Raw genomic sequence first — 21,675 nt, forward strand, 5'->3', positions numbered from 1 at the left:
TGCTTAATTAAAATTGGATGGCTAGTTCATATAAATACCTTTGTAAGTATAAGTTAAATGGATGCATTCTGATCATCCTTAGTTCGTTCTGCGTTCGCCGAAAAAAAACTTGTCCGACCGGCAAATTATTAAAAGGAAATTGTTGACATTCCAGAACGGTAACTGCAACTGCTGGCAGCGCTTAACTGAGGCAGCAACAGCAGCAGCAGCAGCAGCCGTTGTTGCAACGTCCGCCAAACTTGAAGTAGCAGTTCAATTGCTGATTGCCCCTATAAGGCAGCGAATGTCGGCTGCCAGCCCCTAGGCACTATCTCTATTACAACAAAAACAACAACAACGAGAACGAGAACAACAACGAGAACAAATAACAAGCACCGTTGGCCGCTGCGTTTGCTTTGCTTTGCTTTGCTTTGCTTATAGTCGTATTTTTTTGTAGGACAAACAAACAATTTCCGTTGTGGCATTTATCGGCAGCTAAAGTATCAGGCAACGGCAGCAATGCAGGGACAACATCACCAGCAACAACAATAACAACAACAACAACAACAACAAGAGCTTAGCAACGTGGGCTGCAAGACAAAATGCCAATACTTTTTTTGCGTTCAAACTTTTTTTTTACGATTTTTCCTTTATCATTATTTTAGTTGAAATGTTCGTGTTCTCGTTGTTGTTTGTATGGCAGCTGCTACACTGAAAAAAATTAGCTAATAGTATATGTTATTTTAGAAACATTTTGAAAATGAAATTTTTTTTTTTGAAATTTGTGTGTTTAAGTAATGCTGACAACTCTGGACATCAAGAGAACCACAATACTCCTGAAACTGAAGATAATAGAAATATTTGTCAACAGTCCTAAGTAATGAACATTTTGAAAATATTAAAAATAATTTGTTTTCATTTGTCTGTTTAAGCAATGCTGGCAACTCTGGACATCAAGAGAACTCATGGAACTGAAGAAAATAGATATATTTCTCACCAGTCCTAAATAATTCCAGCTGAAGCTGTATAGATGAGGAAACGGAGTAATGCGTAGATCGTCTTATCTTTTATAGGGCAGGACTTCCTAACTGATCGCACAGGTATCAAGTATTAATTAAACATGAAACTAAACGGCACGACCGGCTGGCCGGAACTATAAGACCAAGGGTATTATATGGCATTAGAATGGTTTTCTTCGCGCCTTAATGTGTGGTCGAGCAACGTCCCTCTATGGTTTTGGAAGCAGAAGGAAATTCTAGCAATATGCTTCTTTGTTTTAAATAAAAGTCGACGGCATCAGATGATGCGTCTTGTAGATTTATTGTAGTATACAAATAGGGAGCTACATTTTAAATTTCTGGTAAAAATCGAAGTTAACTAACGAGCTTGGCAGCCGCATTCACAGCTAACTCTGGCATGAATATCTAACCCATCTTATTCTATTCTATAGACAACGTTTTTCGAATGAATTATGAAAAAAATATGATAAAATTATATTTGTAGTGAAATGTTTTTTTTTAGTCTTTCCTGAAAATTAAATGCAATCCGATAAGCTTTAATCGGTCTTTTTTCTATGCGATATCTTTTTAGGAGTTCAAAAAACATAGCCCTACTTTAAATATATCTATATAGATATTTATCATATTATCTATATCCTAAGCACAATCACAATTAAAAATATCCAAATAAGTATTACACAATTGAATTATTTCAGAGATCAAACAATTAGAATCAGTTATAATTAATAATTTGATAATTTATTGCTTAAGCAAGTGTGAAATTTAAGTAAGATGATTTGTGTTTTTCAGAGCAATGAGTTTTGATTAAAAAATGCTTTCGATAAACTTTTATTTTGCGGTAAAGAAGGGTTTTTTTTAACTGAAATAATAAAACAAATTCCAGGACATCGTCAAATTTAGCCGTAAAATGTGCTTCATTTTTTTCTCTGAGTGTATCTTACTAAGCTAGGCCAAATAAATTTTATAAGTAATAAGCGTAGACTCTGGCAACCAACTCGTACCTTATGTGTGGCTGCTGTGGCACTTGTGGCCGTTTGCTGCTGCTGCTGCTGCTGTTGTTGTTGTTGTTATTTGCTGCTGCTGCTGTTGTTGTTGTTGTTATTGCGCTGTTAGCCTAGGCCTAAACTCAAGTCTGGGCGGTCGTTTGCTTGGCCAACGCCAGCGCCGCTTAGTGAACAGTTAGATTTAGACGCTGTTGCTGCTGCTGCTGCTGCTGCTGCTCAACTGGTTTGCCAACAAGCAGACGAGTAGAAGAACAAGTGCGGCGAGGCATTGAGGCCAGCTTCCTCGTACCTTTAGCGAGAGCCAGCACAAATTCTTGGCCAAAAGGGTATTTCGTGCGATTTAAACAACAACAACAACAACAACAAGCAGCCAACAACGCTTTTTCCGCTTTATGCGCTGGTTGTTGGCCAAAGACCAAGTCAGCATCGAAGTCGAAGCCGAAGCCAAAGCCAGTTCGTGCAAGTTGCCGCGGCTAGATAAAAATGCAGTTAATAAAACTGTAAAAACTGGACGCATGCGCACCACACACACACACACACACACACACACACACATGCACTCACACAGTTAGAGGCAAACCTGCGACCAGTGGCTGGGCAAGTGCAGCAAGCGTTGCAGCGCGTTGCAAGAACTTTTGCGCCTTTTGCAACGCCATTTAATTGCCTGTTTGCATTTCACATGAGCCGTGGCATAAATGCTATGGAAGCAGCGGCTGCTTACAAAAGAGAAGGCAAGAAGGGCAAGCGGGGCGGGACAGAGCGGACCAGGGGAGGGCAGAGCAGCTCTGACATGAAGGCAAGTTGTAGCGAACTACATACACAGAGCCTTGCTTTTAAGCACAGTGTTCTCGTAATGTGCATTAGCCAGAGGGGCGTTAAAAGGGTGTGTTCCAAAGCAAATAGCGATACATGCAAATACTAGTGTAAAGACAGAGATTTGTCGCTGCTTCTGGCATCTGAAGAAACCACACTTTAATTCAAAGCAGCATTTTGTGGTATATTTGTGTTTTTGTTCAATTTAATAGCAACTTGTTGTTAACGATTTAGACAGTTGAATAAAATTATTACTACACATCTTTACACAAATTTCCTTGCATTTTAAAGTCCACACTGACATTTTAATAACTGTTTTAACGAAAGTTTTGTTGGTTGCAATAACTAAGCACGGTCAGAAATGGCTTTAGAAGAAATCAGCCTATCAGTTTTTTTATATCTTCCTTCATACCTTCCGTGTTTCCTAAAGATTTTCAAAGCAAACAGAGACTTTGTTTAATTTATTTATTTAGTTTAAACTAAAATTGCGGTGTAAGGTATGTAACGACTTAGAAATGATTTGGTCCCTACAAAGAATCTGAGTTTTACCCAAAAATCAGGGACAGAGTTTGACACAAATTTTTTTATTTAGTAAATCGACAATAGTTCTGTCGATACACTCCATTATAATTGTTAAAATATATTTCAACATTTTTTATATATTAGAATTGCAGTCGCACAACAGCCATTGTGAAACAGAAGACTCAAAGCATGGCTTCAAACTACAGTGGCTGTTAAAAGCAACGGTACGCCTTTGATTTTGTTTATAAGTATTTCAGCTTGCTTGATATGTATGTATATTTTTAAGATTGTAATTAATAATTCATAAAAAAAAAAAATATTTTCCCCCGCGGGTCAGTGATTCTTCACCTTTAATTTTTAATTATATTGCATCTTTTATTATTTAAGTATTTTAATTTTAATTTGTTTTCTTCTATCTTTTATTTCTATAATTTTTCATATCCACTTTTTTTTGATAGGTCTAATAACGTATCTGACTACTCTCTACTCCCCACCGTGTCGGATTCGTTATTATATATTTTTGTCATTTTTATAGGCTGTTTTATTTCTTTAGTTTTATTTAGTTTAAGTTCTCTATTGTATTGATTTTTTATGTATATATATTTTTTTCTTTTTTCTTTTACATCGACTGCATTGTATGTCGATGGTAAATAAATAACAAAGAAAAATTATTATATTTTTGGCAAAGCAGAAAGTGATTTTCAAATAATTGTGCTCGAAAAAAAAACAGAATATAACCCAAAAGAAAGCATTGTTTAAATGTTCAATATACGTGTACTTATGTCTTGGCATGATTATTATGATTATTTTTTGTTTAATTTCATCCGCTTTTAATCAATAATTTGTATACCTTAGAACCCTATTGTTGCTTGGATTTAATTTACAAATATTTAAAATTGAGTTAAATAGAATTCAAGCTAAACAAAAAACTCCGTTCTTAATACATTTTTTCAATTGTTTATATTTTGTGTAACATCATTTTTGTTTTAAAATAGGTATTTTTGTTAATTTTCATATTAATATTGTTTTATTCTTTTGCTATTTTTTACACACAGTTAACTGTTTATTATATTAATGTTCCATTTAATAGTTTACTGCAATGACGTAATGTTTTATTTATTGGCAAGTTTATTTATGATTGCAGCATAAAATTTGTTCACAATTACCTTTCCTACGAATTTGTTTCACGTTCATATTGCTTGTGGGATCTCTTTTCACATCACAGCTAATAAAGCCGCTCACGTACTATACTCTTCCGAGCATAAAGCGTACAAAGGCGCATAAATAATTGCAGCTGCTCTAGTCTGAGTTACCCTTACATGTTGTGTCCGCGAGATTGCGATTTGGTGGTCAGCAAATTAATTCATATATTTTATGAACTAAACCGCAGCAGCAGTTGAGCAATAACTGGCCGGGCAACAACAACACCAATACCAACAACAGCCAGCATAAAACTGACCTTCGTTCATTAACGGCCAGCACGCCTAAAAAGACGGCGCTACATTTGGCTAACGAATAAACCAGTTGGCTCGGCTGCAGTTAATAATCGTACGGCTAATACAGCAGCAATCTGGGCAGCTTATAGTGGTACAAATTAGCTTTAGCATTTTGTTGTTAACCATTATTATTTGCACAAAAATACAGTAACAACAACAACGACAACAACAACAACAAAAAAACAACAACTTACAAAAAGACAATTTTAAAACTTGCTGAATTAATTTCGCATTAGAACACGCGCATGCAACTTGGCCAAAAACGCAACCGCAAAGGCAGCAGAGAACAAAGTTAAAGCCAAATGCCAAGACGGACTAAGCTATATAACTAGGAGATTGAGTGAGCAAGCGACTAGTTTTGGGACTAAAAGCGAGGCATGTTCTAAGAGTAGGAGAGTTTTTATTTATTTCGTTTAAATTGATTTTTTATTTTATTTCTTAAACACAAACTGCTGGCTTACTGATGCCCTTCAAGTTAAAAAATTTTAATACTTAGAAAAAATTTAATAAATTTACAATTATTTCTCATTGTTATTGCAATTAAATTGGATAAAAAGTTAGAGATCAGGCACCATAAAGTCATAAACTTCTTTTCTACTAAATTCCTATTCCTTTACTACTCCTTTCCTATTCGTTTCTTACTCTTTTCCTTCTTCTTTCCAACTCCTTTCCTACTAATTTCATTCTCCTTTTTTACCTCATTCTACTCCTTTTCTACTCCTTTCCCACTTCTTTCCTACTCCTTTTCTACTCCTTTTCTACTCCTTTCCTACTCCTTTCCTACTCCTTTCCTACTCCTTTCCTACTCCTTTCCTACTCCTTTCCCACTTCTTTCCTACCCATTCCTACTCCTCTTCTTCATGTGAGTTCGGCTTGAAACACATTAGGGACTTTAAAGAAGGAATTTAAAATTGGAATTATTCACAACAAAGTTCTACATTTGAAGAATAATTTGAATGAATAAATTGAAAATATTCCAAAGATGGAAAATGATAAATTAAAAAAATAAAATAAACTTGTACTCCATTGACGGGATCGGGCATTACGAGTGTTGACTGTAGGGCTACCTCAGTATATTTCTGATGCAATGGAAGCATCCTTTGTCTGCTTCGCCCTTAAAATAGGTCTTGTTGGAGCACCATGTATAGTTTTTAAGTCTCTCTGTTGCGCTCTCTATCGCGCCCTTTACTGCGCTCTCTTTGTGCATTACCTTTTTTATGCCGGCCCGCTGACTTGTAGCGGCAGCAGGCAAATCACTTGTTAAATACTTCTCGCACGGTCAACATCGTTATTGCACAAATACCAAGCCATTAAAAGCCATTTTAATAATTAAAGAACACCGCGTCTCATTTAATAAATAGTTAAATCTTGTCGTTTCGCTAAAAAGCTAGCGATTTTTCAGGTCTTTTATGGTAACTATTTGGAAACATTAATAGTTGTTTAAGTAAAACATTTGTTTCCTTAAAGAGTATACAGTAGACTTATCGCAGCATCCTTCAATCAATAATCAGTAAAGTGATCAAGGCTCTAAGATGGACAAACCGACAAATAGATTATTATTTTTGTATATATGTACAAGTATAGATGGAGATTTTTTGTTCTGAATACATTTTTATTTGCACAAAAGAAAAGCAATGGATTTGCTTAAAAATCATAAAAATAGGGCACGTAAATTTATTTGTTGCGTAGATATTATACAAGTATATCCCAATTAAATATCAGAGCTCTTAAAATAACCGTAGAATATTGAAAGAAACGCTGGACAATACGGCCCTGCAGTATGATTCTTGGTCGCTCTACAATGAGCAGACAAGGCATATGTTTGTTTTATGAAGAAGTCTTGTTTTGAACAGTCCTCGCAAATATAGTATATATTTTCTAGTCAACGACATCATCGTCTTCGCGGTCGTAAGCGTTGCAAACTGCACGCTTCGTTAAATTTTCGCGCAAAATTCAAAAACTTGTTTCCCCCAAAAATATTCAAGACATAAAACAAAACACGCAGCCCAGTCATAAAACAAAAAATTCAAAAGGCAGAGGCAAATTTTGTGGCTGGTTCTGTGGCACAGTGGTAATGCGGCCTTTATGGCGATCTAAGTGTGGCACATTACGGCATTTGGTTGTGGCACGTACGAGTAGCAACGGCAGCGCTTTAAAGTGTAAGTCATGGAGGTAATATTATTATTGTATAGTAATTTTGTTCTTTATTGTGGATTGTGGCGCTTAGTCAGACCTTCATGGCGGCGCTGGTGGCGCCACGCATTGCCATTGTAAGCTGAGTCCGATGCGCTGCGTCGACGAAAAATTAAGTGCTCCGCCGATAATTGAACAACTCAGCGAAATTTCTCTTTTTGCCATGTTTTGGGCCAAGTTTGCTGCCGGCCACTTGTAAGCGCTTTAAGTGGCACAAAAAAGAATTATTTACATTTTAAACTAAATAAAAAGTAAGTAAAAGTTGCGTAGGCTATTTTTTTTGTAAATTAATTTTTTTGAATTGTTCTAATTTTTGGCAATTGTGATTTGATAAGCACTTTTATTTTTCTTAGCTTTGCACAAAAGCTCCACAAACCCAGTTGAGTCTTGTTTGAAGGTTTTTTTGGCAAACAAAAACAAACTGCACAAATATAAAAAATATATATATATTAATTTCCAATGAAAAATATAAGAGGGAAATGTAATTTTTTCAAATACTATACTATTATTCATTTAAAAATTAATTGTTTGTGTAATCAGTAATTTTCTCCCTTGTTTTATAATTTACTTTTGAAAGTGTTCAAATTTTTTTACATATTAATAATACAATAGAACTGTAGTCTGAAAACTTAATTTATACCTAGTAACGATTGCAGAATATTTGTCAATTTTAGACCTTACCCAAAGCCAAATGAATTCAATAGTACAGTTACGATTAGCATGACGAGACGACTTGTCCAACAAAATTCATTTCAGAATCGAACTGGCAGGTCCTAAGCGTTCTACTCGTTTTAAAATTTATTCAGCATATTTTCAATTTATTTAGCATTATTTCTCTTTTGAAGCATTTCATGAATTTTAAATTCTGTCCCACTGCTCTATTTTATGTATATTTGTGGCAAATTAATTGCTGTAAGTAATCGGTATTACGAATTTGACACAAATAGCGTTTCAAGTTCGCATCGAATATTAAAAATAATGCCAACATATGCCTACACCTTCGATTTGCTGTTGTTTTTTTGGCTCAAGTGTTGTTGCCATTTTCGAAGGTTGTCTTTGCCGTCGTTGCTTGTGTTATAACTTTTAAGTGTGCTGACCATTTTTTTCCTTTAAATAAGCACCGTTTACTTTATTGCCAAATTAGTGCGCCACGCACTGACACACACACACACAAACACATGCTACATATTCGTAAATACTCGTAACAGACAACACGTTTAATTTGCTGCCCCATCGCACGCTCCTCCACCCATTGGAAATGGCAGCGCACAGTGGCTCAAATGATATAAAACGATGGACATTTTTTTGCGATTTTCCTTTTAAACATTTTGGGAGCATTCAATGTAATTTATCTTGAAAAGCTCGACTACAATTGAAGATATTTTGCAAAATACGAATATGTTTTTTTACTTTCACCACGCAATTTCGATAGACGATTAGTGATTAATGATGATTGCCTATTGATGATGGTAAATGGTTATGATGGTTGATTGGTATTTTCTTGACGAAAAACGTTTTACTTCAGTTCACCACATAGAGTCAGAAGTAATCACACTATTTCGCCGATTGAGATTAATGTTTTTAGCAACCATAATAAAAAATTACTGCATTTATCACGTAAAATTAGTCATGATTTGTCGCTAATCGAAATTACTTGGTAAATGCTTCGGATTTCGTTTAAGTGATTTGTTTGAAAAAGATTGAAAAAAAGGAGGGAGAAAAGAAAATATGAAAAAAGTGTAGAAATAAGATCCTAAAAATATCAGATAACTATTATTATTTGATGTAAAATTAGACAAGTTTTAATGTTTTACTTTCTCTTTCTAGATGTCATCGTCAATTTTCTTCCATTATTTCTAATAAATAAACAAAACTGCATATTAAAGGAGTTAAAAAGTTAATCCTAATATTGGCAAGACTTGGAAGCTCTATTAAAAAGCAAAGTTGAAGGACTTTTTTCAGAAGAGTCAAGATGACATTAGTTGGGGTAATTTAGCAGCATATTTAAATTTATTTATAACAATTAATTGTCCAATCAGATTATCAGCAACATGACAACCGAAAGAAAAGTAATAAATTTCGTTTTCGTAGTGAAAAGTTGCAGGGTGACTCTTGTAATATTTTGGACCAACTAACTGGCGTGTTCAGACCACTGTGCGACGCTGACGTTGACTTCGACTTCATCTACTTAGCATAAAATGTGTGTCAGCAAGGTAAAGGGCGTCTGCTGGCCGTGCTGTAAACATTTGAATATCTAAATGGGCAGGCCTGAATTTAGTTATTGTTGTTGTAGTGGTTGTTGTTACTGTCATTGATGTTGTTGTTGTAGCTTGAATGCGAAATTGGGTTTTCATTTCGTTTTGTATTGAAATTTGCCGGAGCTTACAACAAGTTGCCCTCCTACTGTTGTTGTTTTTGCTGCTGCTTGGCTGTCTCTGGTTTGTTAACCTTGAAAAATAAATCGGCTTGTTGTTGTTGTTGTTGTTGTTTTTGTAACAGACGCATTAATTAAGCCAAGTACGATATGTGCTTGCTGGCTGTTGTTTTTGTTTTTGTCGCTCCCTTTTCGCTATTATTTATTTGTTTTTGTTGTTGTGTTGTTTTTTTTCAAATTTCATTCTGCATGCAAATTTGTTGAAGGTCAGCAATATTTCAAAAAATTTGTTGAACAAAATAGTTGATGAATATTTTGTGGAGCAAAACCATCGAAAGTAAACTTCCGCGTGCATTTTCGAAGTCAAATGTATGCTTTGAGGGTGCATTTGAAAAGTTTTTGCTTGTGGACTGCAAATTAAGCAACTTTGTTAGCCATGACATATGGTTGCTATGGTTGTTGTTGTTCTTGGCAACAATTTTGCATATTTTACAAAATTTGTGGCAGCATGTAAGTTCGACGTTTGAAAATGTTGCCACACGCGCTGCCAGTTGTAAGCGATTGCGGCCAATTTGAGGCATGACTGAGTCAAAAACTTGGAGTGCAACCAGCATCGGCAACACAAAATATACTTGTAGTATGGCAGAATCTGCCATGACAACTCGCTCGTTGTCGTTGTTGTTGTCGTTGTTGTTGTCGGTGAGTCAATTAATTTATATGCCAAAATGTCCAGACGAATGCACACGCCCAAGTCTGGGAATCAAACTCAGAAGCGCTCAGCAAAAAGATGCCAGATGAAGGCAACCAAAGCTGCATAAAGTTGACAATGCTAGGGATTATAAAAAATAAGCAAATGTCTCATTTCTCTGATTTATGTGCGCAAATAATTTATGGTTATGTATGTTGCAAGAAATAAGTGCGATTCTCTCCTTACTGTCGCATTTCTTGACCACACACAAGCCGCATTTAATTAGCCATATTAACAAGAAATAAAACAAATGTGTGCACATAAACAAATAAATAAATAACTCATTGCTTGCGCGCATACACAGAAACAACAACAACAACAATATTAATAACAACAACATTTGCGGTTGTTCACGATGACGGCGTTTCCGGTGCCATTAAGTTGCCGCACTTTATTATTTGTACGAGTATGTATATAATTAAAATATGTATTTGAACTCGTACATTTTTACATGCTCCAGTGCCATGCCAAGTACTTTTGTGGCCAATTGTTTTTGCTCAGAAGTCCAAGCGAAGTGACAGCGCATAATTATATTCAAAAACTGCGATGCAAGTTCTCTGCTCCCTAGTCTTAGGGAAGTTCCAATGTGCTTCAAATGACAACAAAACGCGCATGACAAACGCAAACCATTTCGCCAACCATTAATAAATGTATATTTATCAACCAGATGTGTACAGTGGAAAACCCCTAAAAGCAACACATGATGTAGATATAGACACAGGTGTATTGGAGCTCAGTTTGGAGAGCGATTTGTTAGTTTGACAACATTCTGTTGTGCTTAAAAACTGTCATCAGGTCCACCTCCTTTAGTGAGCCTAGGCAGGTTAAGAATGCTAGACAGTGGCAGAGTAGGTGTTCCAGTGTTTCCATCACTTCTGCTTTCTTTCATAATTTTTTACAAAGAGAGCGTAGCCCTTTGAGAGCTTTTCTGCGCAGGCAGTGGTTTTTGGAGCATTGTCATTGTCAATTCATTTCTTTTAATATTCCTTTTTGTTTTGTTTTTAGAAAAATATGACTGATGCTTTGGAAAAATCACAAAAGTCAATGTTTTTCTTTATAACCTCGAATTTGGTTAATTTCATGACTTTGTCAACCATCGCTTTAAGGGATGGCTTTCTTCGCAAAGCTACGGATAATTAAGCATACGGACATTAGTCTTTAAACAAACTTGCTTTACATTTATAGAATCCAAAGTCATTACAGACAGGACAGCTGCAATTTTAATGCAAAAGTAATGTTTGAAAAATAAAATGCAGTTGAAAAAGCCGAGCATTTACGATATGGCAAGGTAAATGGACAATATTGTTTCACAAGTGGATATTAATGAAAATTTGAAGAATGTAACCTATTTATTTGTTAATGGTACCAGGAACATCCTGACAGTTCCATTCTGATCGCAGTTGCTTCTTAAGACCACATACATTAAAAAAGTAATGGCTGCTTAACAAAATCTTATTCTCTAGAAATAAAATATTGATTTTGGTTTTTAATTTACTTTGCAAACTTTGCATTTTTTTATCAATAATTTTCCGCTCTTCTGAGCACAATTCCTATTTGACATGTGCGGCATTTTTAAATTCTTAATTTGTAGATCAAAAGAGATGTATGAGCCTCATTAATTAATCGACAATTCCTTTTTCTAAATCATGCTTCGATTATATTATCAATTTTCCATAAGCCTCTGCAAATAGTTCTTTAACATACTAATGAGATTAAGATTAAAATAACGTTACTCTTTAGGTAATTTCTACTGTACATATATACAAGTATGGTTGTTGTACATAGTATGTGTGGTGGCATCTTCACACTTAATAAGACATAATTTAAGCATTTTTATGAGGCGCAGCTTTTTAATTTCATATATCTAAGTTACTCAGAAAAAGAAAAGTGCCTGCATCGGCGACCATTTGGCGGCTATTGTGGGCGTGCTCCAGAAAAAGAGACTCAATTAAATGGTTGACGAAAACATAAGTAGTTGCACATATATTTACAGAAAATAGAAAACAATTTACAGCAGACCAGCAGACCACTGCTGCAAGTGCCTTTCGTATCTTTTCAGTTTTGGGCAGACCGTCGTACTCGTACGCGTACATTTGTCCATGTCCATTCCAACGCCTTCGCTTTGTGCGCTCGTTCTGTCACAAAATGTTGCACACAGCTGCCTAAGTAGCCGGGACAGATACATGCTTATATGCGTATGTACAAGTATGTACGGGTATTTGTATATACATATGGGCGACAGGTTGGGACAAGTTAATTTCTTAGCATTTTGTCTCGTCTTGTTTAGTCGTTGAATTATTTAATTTCTAATTGCTGCAGACACTGCAGCAGCAACAGCAACAGCAGCCGAATTTTTGCCAAAATGATAAATTACAATTTGGCAAAAGTTTCGTTTACCTTTTTGTTTTGTTTTGTTGTGCCGTTGTGCTGTTGACCGACTTATGACCGACGGACTGTCTACGTGACGTATACGCAATCTCTGCTGATTGCTTGCCCGAAATTAATTATACGCACCGTTGTACAGCACGCTGCCATTTTGTGCATCGCTCTTAGCTCATTCGGCGTTGACAATTTAATTGCACAAATTATTGAAATCGACAATGACAGTCTGAAGAACAAACAATTTATTGACACTCTGCGTAATTTGTAAAATGTACTGCACACACACACACATCTTTCTCCCTCCCACCCTGTCTGTCTCTTTCCATATCTATCTCGGCGCAATGTCAGCTCGCGTTAACTAAAGGCGTTCCGCTTTCATCTTCCTGATGAGACGTCTTAATGATGAGGCTGCAAGATGCGGCCGCTGTCACATCAATTGTCACAAATTGGTTGCCAAAAAATGAATTTTGCGTGCACTTGCTGCCAAGGCTTTGACAAATTGCCTACGCTGGGCGTAGATACTTCACTAAAATTAGGCATTTGTGCGTCCGGCACTAAAACATTATGAGGTGCCGCCTTTCATTTACAAAAGTTCTTTCACGCTTCATGGGAATGCATGAATCTGTTTCTGAAACTAATTGCTGTCACAACACATTCTAAAAATGACAACCCATTGCAATTATTATTAATAATATTCTATTTCTCAATTATTTGTATAATCAGTTTTTGTGTTCGTTTGTTTATCATATATATAGTATATTGTCATTCCCTGCCAATATTGCGTCTGACTTAAAAGCCGCGAAATAATTGCTTGAACAAATATTGAAATTTATGCTTCCGGTCCAACTGAATTTTGAGTACCGTGAACTTTTTTATTCAGTTTTATCGACTTATTTTCGTTTTACAAGTATTATTTGTTTTGTTTTAAAAAATATAAACACCACAAAACTGCATATAATTGGGAGTCCATTTCAAAATTTACTTTCAAGAAATGTGTAACTTTTTTAATGCTTATTGTGGATTTTGATGGCAGTATAGTACTTCGAAACAAATAATTGCCGAAATGCTGATGAAGATCAATTTTTAATAAATTGAATTGCCATATTAAATTTTTGCCTTTTCTATATCTTGCGTTTGAAGATAACTTTTCATTTAACGTCAGCTTAGGCGGAGATGCCGATCTGAAACAATGATATAAGCTGCATAACTATCTTCCAGGTGGAAGGTGGAGAGCTGGGAAAATGGCGTTAAAAGCCTCAATAAGAAAAAAGTGTTGGCAAAAAATTGGGATGTTAAACAAAAAATATATTTTCGTAAAATGTTTTTTTAACATTGTTCAAATTATACGCTCGGTGCAACGATTCTAATAAGTGCAACAGCCATGGTTTCCTTTTGATTGCCAAACTCTTACTGTAATTGCATTTTAAGACGAATAGAAATAGTTGCTTAAATGCTAGTTGAAAAGTTAGTTCTATTATTAACAACATAGCCATGTACTCGTACGAGTATACAAATATTTGCACACTTTCAACTGTCAGCCAAAATTTGGGTCACATTTATAATGACAGAATGCGTAGAGTAGGCCACAAGTAATAATTGCCAGAAGAGCAAAAGAAACAGCGAATACAAATGTGAGGCAACAAATCGAATATAATAAGAATTTCAAACTAAATTCAAAATACGAGCGACGGCGCCCAAAAAATGCTGACAAATCTACAAAAGCAGCTGCACACACCACTTTCGATTTCAATTGCTCGGCTATGTGCCCCTCTTTCTTTCTATCTATCGCTAAGTTTTTTGTTTTTGGCAACTGAGCACAAATTGTCAGTAAGACGTACATACATACATACATACATATGTACATAGTCGTATTTGTTTTTGGTTTTTGTGGCTTGCGTCGAAGGTGCCCAGCCAGGACAGGTGCAAAAGTTGGCGGCAAGTTTTAATGAGCGATAAAGGTTTGGGAAAAGAATGCTAAATAAAAATAAATAAATTCAACTAAAAACGTCTAATTCAAGCATAACAAATAATTAACTAGATGTTTTCGTTTCGTTCTTCTTCTTCTTCCCCGTCGAAATAATATGGCAAATGCCACCTGACTTACAACCATTTTAATGGGAATCATTAATGTGCAAAAAAAAATGTATTTAAATACATAATAAATAATTTCGACAACGCAACAAAAACAATCAAAATAAAAATGAAACTCAATTCTAAACGATGTTGTGCTTGTTGTTGTTAAGGTATTTTGCAGGTTTTGTTGCTGTAGCTTTGCGAATTTCGCTTCCTCTTTAGAACTGTACAGTACACAGGCAGTAACGTAATAAAAAATATAAAAAAATTAAGAAAAAAAAACTATAAAAAATTTAAATAAATACAAAATACACACACGAAACAGCGAACAACTCACAGTATCAGCAGCAACAGCAACAACAACAAAGCCAAACAAAAAGCAAAAGCAAAAGAAAAAATTTCAAGGTCAGCGCCGAAACGTGCATGCAAAAATTAAGCGCACGAAAAAAAGACAACGAAAAAACGGGCACATGAAATAAAGTGAGCAATAAAAAAGCATGCGGCGAAGAAGAAACCATAGAGAGAGAGCGGGAGAGAGAGTCGCCAAAAAAAAATATGCCAAGTAAATGAAATGCGCAACGAAAATCAAAACAGTTGGCTCTTCTTCTTTGTCTCCACCAGTGCTTCATCTTTCCAATGCAGCCCTGCAATTACGTTCGATAAACAAGGAATGTATTGGCCACTGCGTGAGCTGCGTGTTAGTGTGTGTGTGCGATAGAGATGGACTCATCACTCACATTGGTATTGGTGGGAAATTGGGGAAGCTAAAGAACAGTTGAGAATTAATTTACCTTTTAAAGTAATTATACACACATGAATGCAATTATTGTGTATTTTTTTTTATTTTTTGTTGCCGGAGTTTACGCTTTAAGCCGAATTTATCTGATAAATCATCTTAATATCCCTAGTCTTACATTTGAAGGTAATTATTTGTATATTTTTTATTTGAAAACAATTTGTTATCGTGCCCCAACACTGATAAGAGTCCCAATCAAAATTAAATAAATAATTTTATGTGAATAAATGCCAATTTTGAATTGGATTCTAAATATATCATGATGAGAGTTAAAAAGGATAGCCCCCGAAGTTGTCGAGAAGTACATACATACGTTTTTTGAAAGGTTTGCGAATTTATAAAATTAACATAACGATCTTGCGATAATGATATAACGGCCAGAAGCGTTTAGCCGGAATATTCGAAAAAACCCAAGTTATAGGCAAAGCTACTGAGTTGAGCAGCCCAGGAGCTAAGGATAGTAAGACCTAATGGCAAGAACGTCGATATCTTAGGACTCAGAGGCAAACAGGCTCTCCTTTCTCACATCCTGAAAGTAGAAATACTAAATAAAAAATGATCGTAAAATTTAAAGAAAGTGTAAGGAGTATTTTTTTATCTATTAAATGCAACTATTACAAGTATGCTATGGATAAATAGAAAAATACATGATACATGTAAATGTTTAAGAACTTCCTCAATACTTAACTTTTGTTCTTTTGCTAAATTTAACCAATGATATTTTAAATTCGAAACTGATTTTGAAAGTGGTATTCAGATCAAACAATTAGCTATCAAAAAGTGAGGGAATCAAAGAATGAACGAAGGCGCGGTGGAGAAAGTAAAGTATTTTAGCTTTTGATACATCCTTACTAAAGATTCCCAAATATTCTAATAAGAAAATCCTGTCTTTGCTGTAAGGATAGGCCATATTGCAAAACTTAAATGCAATTGAAAATATTGAAGATCTATAGTTTTTAATATCAATTTCAGATTAAACTATTAAACATCAATTGTCGAGTCGAGTTTTAATTTCTTCTCAAAACAAAAAACAAGACAGCATTTAAAAAATTGAGGAATTTAACGAATAACTTTACAACTATTGTTATGTTTAGTTATAAACAAATGCGAGGCCAGTAAATCTGACACATCTCTAGTCTGCGGTAAACGCGACAGCCATTGGTGTGGTTCGTTGTACGATGTGGAACTAATAATTAATAGCCGTTAAATTTGGCACGCTGCCTGGCCTGCGGGCCTACAAGTATGTGGAGATAAAGTCAGACTGGGCCACAAGACGTATGAGTAATCATGTTATGCTTGGATCAAAAATCGAGGAAGGTTACGATAGTCTTGACACATACTTAAAGGAATGACACATTTCGGCTTACCATTCCTTTATATAGATCCTAATACTTTAATTAATATTACTACTTGCAATTATTGTTACAATAAATAAATAAAGATCACATAAATATGCTCGTACTTTTGTGCATACTTGTATGTATGTCTGTTTAAAGCAAGTCCGCTTAACCCTTCGGCAACCAAAAAAAAAAAAAAGGAACGACGCAGTCGCAAAAGCAGGCCGGACTTGGCACTTGTCCTTGAACGCCAAAGCAAGCAGATCAACGCCAATGAGCAGCAAACGAAGCATTGGAGATGGCGATGACGATGACGACGACGACGATGATGACGACGCGGCGGAGGCAGCGACTGCCAAAATGCAGTCAACGGCAACGCCATTAGATGTTGCTGCCGCTGCCGCTGCCCCACACTGCCCGCTGGCGTTGTCAGCAACAAGAGAGAGAGGCCCTCATTTTGGTGCCCGTCGTGTTGGGCTTGGCTGACTGACTGACTGACTGACTGAGTGAATGACTGACTGACTGCTTGGCTGCCTGCCTGAATGAGCGAACAACTGTCGCTTGTTGTTGGCGTGCCGTCGTTGTCTTTATTGCTGCTGCTGTTCTTTTGTTGTTGTTGTTGCTATTCTCGCCCAGCATAAATTCGCAAAGTATGCGAAATTTATTAGGGTCTGTTCGCCTTTGTTGTTGTTGTTATTCTCTTCTTGTTGCTGTGTGCCACATCTAATTTAAAGTTCATCACAGCCATTGAAACTATTTGAGTGTGTGTGTGTGTGTGTGTGTGTAACTAAGTCGATATATACTCTCGCAAACAAACAAACACACATGCATGAACAGTATGAAAAAAAAAACCCGAAATAGCGAAACAGCGCCAAGTACCACTAACAGCAGCAACAACAACAACAATAATAAAAACGCGCCAAATGTTTATATTAATTTTTTACTTGCTGCTTTTGTAGCTGGGCTGGCAGTTGCTATTTTTTGTTGTTGTTCTTTTTTCAAATTTATTGATATTTGTTCAATTTTGCAAAACCAACCAACACATTAATGCCGAAGAAGTGTCTGTAGTAGAGTAGAGTAGGATCTTTGTGTTAGTAGTTCCCTATATATCTGGCGAGTGTGTGTTTGTGTGTGTCTCGCGATTAATTTTGCAAATATAAGAGAACGAGAGCGCGTGTTGCGGCATTTCTTGTAAGTTTTAAAAAGAACACTCACACAAAAGTTTCAATAATGGAGCCTTAACTTCAACATATATCGAACAAATATATACATAATATGTATTATTTATTTTTATATATACTCGTACATATGTACATATGTATTTGTTCGATTTATGTTAAAGCTAAGGCTCCATTATTGAAACTTTTTGAACTTTTTTTTATTATTGGCTTTTATTGTTGGTTTCAGCAAAAAATATGTTTGCGTTTGGAAAACCATTTTCCACGAGAATTGGTTCAATAGTGTTTTCAATCATAGTTTTGTAAGGTTTGAAGTAAAGTATTAATTCATACTTTGGTCATAACTCAAAAAACTTGAATTCTCCTTAAAAATAATATATATATATATATATATATATAGAACTTAAATGAAAACCATTTCAATCCACTTCAGCTCAAAAAATGTTCAATTCTTTGAAAATTATGCGAGTTTTTCAACTTTAGATTTAATGTTTGTGTTTGAAAATCTATTTCCCACCCGAATTCAATATTGTTTTTAATTAGTTAGTTTAGTTTTGTAAAATATTCAATAGCATTGTATAAGATTGATGAATCACACTATTTGGGTCATAAGTCAAAAAACTTGCACATATTCAGTTTATTTTTAAAACTATAACTTAAAAGAAAGCAAATTTAATAAACGTATCTCTAGGTCAAAAATAAGTTTACTTCTTTGAACAATATGCGTGTTATTTAAACTTTAGATCTGATACCAACTATTAGCATTTGCATAGAAGCCCTCTCTATCAAGTTTTCGAAATGCTTTTAAGCGCAGTAAGGCTATAAGTTGGCAAAGTTTTTGGTATTTTTCGAGAAGTCTTTCTTTTATTTGCCGATGTGTCTCATCTCAGAACAAATTACTTCTTAAATTAACATTATTTTTCCAAATCCGACCAATATATTGCCGACAGTCTTTGACTTACTTGCATGTCTGTCCATTCCCTTTTAAACATTTTCTTTATAGTTCTCTTTAACAAATATGAGGTTATGGAATTGTTTTCAAATATTTTTATTTCTTTAGCAATTGACAGAAGCATATAAACGAGTATAAAGCACAGAATATTGGAGAGTGTTATGTTTCGGACATAGCTGTGGTTACAACCTTTTGGAATAATATTTTTGGAAACGAAAGAAAGTAAAGTAATCGACTACTTTCACATAAATATCGATACCACTACGTCAAATATCGAGTGCTAAGGCATCGAAAAGTTATTTCACAGCCTTGGAAACTAAATGCGTAGTTTTTTGCAATTCATTGATTTATTGAATAATTGCAAATATTCTTTGACAACTATAGATCGTCGAACAGTAAAATTGGTTATTTAATACACAGCAAAAGGTTTTTTAAGCATTCATTTAATTAAAAAGACCCAAAATACCTGCCAAATAGAGCAAACTAAAAGACCTACAAATATACAGCAGAGGTAAAAACATGTTTTAGTCTTATTGGTGGCATGCCTAAATAAAGCTCGATTTGGTTAAGCGGCACAGCAACTTTACAAGCCCAAAAAAATATACACACACACACATAACTACATGATAACCAACTTAGAGGCGAAACAAGAACTTTGCAAAAAGGGTAGACATGGCGCGCCAAAAATTTGCAAAAGCCGTGAACAGAAAATAAAAATGAGCAAATATGTATGTATGTGTTCGTATATACAGACATACACATTATATTTGTCTGTATTTATAAATACTTGTGCAAAAGAGTCGCGAGTTTTGCGCATGCGTCGCCGCTGCTGCTGCCTGCGCTGGCAGCGCTAGCAGCGCCGCTGACGTCCAAACCTTTGAGACAGACAGTTGGTGTTGTTGCTGTTTTATTTAGTTGTCTTGGCTGTTGTTGGTCGGGGCTTAGACGTGACTTACAAACTAAATGCGCATGCTCAAGGTTAAGAGCTGTTTGTTTGTAAGCAGCGGCATCGCCAACGGCCGACAACGAAACTGAAAACGCAAAGAATCTTGCAAAATTGAAGTTGATATTTTTCAGATACACATATACGTATGTATATATAGATACGCATGCATACACTTGGAGAAGAAACTAAAAAGCTATTGCATGAAGTTTGGAAATTTATTGTAGTTCTCAAAATATTATTGTCCATTTTGGATTGAATTACAAGATTAATCTTTGGCGTTGCTTCTTGAAATCAATTATTGATAAATGTGTATGATTCCACATATTACAGTGTCGAAAAAGTGTTTAACAAATAATGTACCAACAAATTTATTTTGAAATAGGAAATAAATCAATGAAATTGTGCTGCTTTTGAGAAAAATTAGAAATATATAGACCTTTCAGCATAACAAGCGCGACGTCTCTAAAATGGTTTAAGAAGACAGGTCTTGTGCTTTAACGGAGTGCCCTTCAAAGTAACTAGAATAGAACTTTTAGCAGGCTTGAAAAAAGAAGAAAAACAATAAAAAGCATTGGACTGTAGCTAAAAAGTTCTAGGGCCGTAATCCCAAAGAATAGTGCACAATTTGTGCATTAAATTTTGCTGAAAAATATAGAAATTATTCGATATTTTTACACATTTTTCAAAAAAAACTTTAGAATGTTTTTTTTTTTTTTTTTTTTTGTTTTTGCTTTGAAGTGCATGATAAATACTTTTTGGTGTGGATAAGAATACAACCTTTTTGTCTGAGCAAGCGTAGAAAATACCTTTCTTTTACAAAATGGTTCCCACAATTAAAAGAGTAAATGCTCTACTCCTAAAATAGTAATTTTGTCGAGTCTCAATCAGGAGATCTTAACCTCTATGCAAATCACTATCAAATCAAGGTTCAGGCTCAGCATTCGCCAGACTTGACTTACTTTCTACATATTTCCAAGACTGAAATATCAGCTTCGGGAAATTCGCACAATTTGAGGTTCATATAACAATATATATTCGTATACTACATACAAGTATATAATACATAACAAAATATTTTGACCCTTGGCTAAAAAGTACCTTATTATGAAGGTGTTTTAATATAGATTGAATTAAAAAACATACAACTGCTTCGGCTTTGTTTCTCGCCGAAAGAAGTGCTCTCCTTTATTTGGAAAATGGGCCAACTCTTGTTCTCATTTGTTCACCAGAGACCAGGTAGTTTCGCCGTCCCCTTTCTTTCTGCTTCTTGGGAGAGACACTCGCTCTTAAGAAAAGTGCATTTCCTTTAATTCAGACACATTTTTTTTTCAGTGTAAGCAACACTTCTGCTGTATTGTGTGCTTGAGCTTCTGAAGGACTAATTTTTTTGTTGATGCCTGCTGCGCTGCGCGTTTCGGGGCGTGTTTGAAATGCCAAACGAAAAAGCAGTTAGAGTTGCGCCTTTTGTCTCCATATACGACTACTATACGAGTAGAATAAAATAAAAAATGAAAAAAAATCAAGCAGGGGCCAAGTGTAATTTAGGCTCATTGTTGTGTTACTATTATTGTGATTATTACTATTATTGCTTTTGAAAAATGATTGGCTGGCCAAACATCTTTTGTGCGTGCATTATTCGATAAGAAATAAGTGTCTATGGCGTTCAATTAATTAGCAGTTTTCATAGACTGGCTAAAAGAAAAATCGTGTTGCTGTGAAGTGAACAAATGATTCAACTTTAACCTGACCCTGCATGTCTGTCACAAGCGACCAAACGACAGCTGTGGCATGACATCATATACTACTTGTTCAAGTATGTAGTAAGTGCTGTTCAGTTTTCTATAGCTACATAGTATATACATG

At 35.2% G+C, this 21,675-nt stretch overlaps 1 protein-coding gene across 4 annotated transcripts in view; it reads right to left on the reverse strand.

Moving 5' to 3' along the window:
- LOC115620313 (sex determination protein fruitless) overlaps window positions 1-21,675 on the reverse strand; it is a 180,474-nt gene that overhangs the window by 88,109 nt on the left and 70,690 nt on the right. The gene's annotated exons all lie outside the window — the stretch shown is intronic.

The sequence above is a fragment of the Scaptodrosophila lebanonensis genome, unplaced genomic scaffold (assembly GCF_003285725.1).
Source record: "Scaptodrosophila lebanonensis strain 11010-0011.00,11010-0021.00 unplaced genomic scaffold, SlebRS2 tig00000024-arrow-pilon, whole genome shotgun sequence".
NCBI lineage: Eukaryota > Metazoa > Arthropoda > Insecta > Diptera > Drosophilidae > Scaptodrosophila > Scaptodrosophila lebanonensis.